This window comes from Cyprinodon variegatus, unplaced genomic scaffold (assembly GCF_000732505.1).
Source record: "Cyprinodon variegatus isolate N-32 unplaced genomic scaffold, C_variegatus-1.0 Scaffold1080, whole genome shotgun sequence".
Lineage (NCBI taxonomy): Eukaryota > Metazoa > Chordata > Actinopteri > Cyprinodontiformes > Cyprinodontidae > Cyprinodon > Cyprinodon variegatus.
Genome location: NW_015151533.1, coordinates 75756 through 77256, shown reverse-complemented (window position 1 = coordinate 77256; position 1501 = coordinate 75756).

Genomic DNA, 1501 nt, shown 5'->3' with positions numbered 1-1501 from the left:
AGGAAAGGATTCTGATTTCAACCGTTGCGTATATTAGCTGCGACATATGACTGAAGATGCTATGACTGAAAAAAATTAGATTGACAGATGACCGTTGATAAATGATTGGCCGAATTTAGGTGTTCAGGCTGACGTAGAACTAACTGGCCTGCAGAAGATAATGAAAAAAACAACACAGATTTTAAGACAGGGTTTCATTTAAAATAGAAATTTTCTAACTTTTGGGACAATTTGCTCTGATAAAGAGTACATTTATATCCATGTTTAAGCGAGAATAATTTAAAATTTAAATATGATTTTTCTACGGCTTTAACTCTGCCAGGCTTGATATGCCTCGCCATTTTGAGTTCCTACAGTAGGTGCGCTTCACCGTTTTTCTCATCTTCACTGTAGTGAGAGTGAATGTGAGACATTCATATGGTGTCACATTTATTTCAAGACGCCCACAAGATAAATAAACATGTTAAACTACTTCTGCACATGGTTTATCTACCAACGCACAACAAAATCACACATGCATGAGAAACTGCCGCTCCAAGAGTAGAAAATCCGGCTCCTCCAAGGTGTGCTTGGGATTGTACTTGGGATCACACTGCACACACAATTTTCTATCCAGCGGCCACGCTCCAGGACGGCTGTGCTCTCGATAGCGTCTCTGCCCTCAGACTGGTTTTCTCATCATGTGAAGGAAAATGTATTTTGACAGGTTGGGCGGAGACAAACCTCTTCTTTAAGCCTCCTCCTGATTGGACCTTGCAGACTAGATCACACGGGAGGTACCGTCAGGAAGACTTTGACTGACAGCTTGTCATCCATGAGTGAAGACGACGGCTGGAGGCGTGACAGTGGTGGAGGCTTCTCCAATGTTTGCGATAGTTGCCACATTTCTATTTCCATCTATGCTTTTTCCACTAGAAAAAGCATAGATGTAGCAGTGGTTCCCAGTCTTGGTGGCCAGGGACACCTGCCCTGCATGTTTTACATATGTCTCTGTTCCTGCACACCTGGTTCAAAATAGAGCTCCTCCTCTTCCATTTCCTCTTGAGTGATGCAATGCAGTAAGGAAACGGGTCCCCTAAGGACCAGAGTTAAGAACCACTGCATACTTCATTCAGGCTCGGACTGGAAACGATTTTGGGACCTGACATTTTTCTATCTACACCGGCCCACTTACGGACCACCCCCCAAAAAAAATAAAATAGACATCATCACCGATTGGCTTTGAGCCTGGACTAACCTCTCCAATAAAGGCCTCATTTAGTTGCAGTTTCACCCGTTGTATCAGCAGGGACGTCAGGAACACTAGCAGCAACGGTTGAAACACCGGCCACACAAACAAAAGATCTATTTTAAAACATCTAGACGTGTCAACTTGTAGAGCTTTCTGCTTTTTGTCCCAAATATAAGAGGAACATCGTTGTTTGGTTTAAAAAAAGCTTTTTAGTTTTATTATAATTCAGTTTGTTTCAAGGATTTTACAGTTTAAAGAAATAGAAAATTA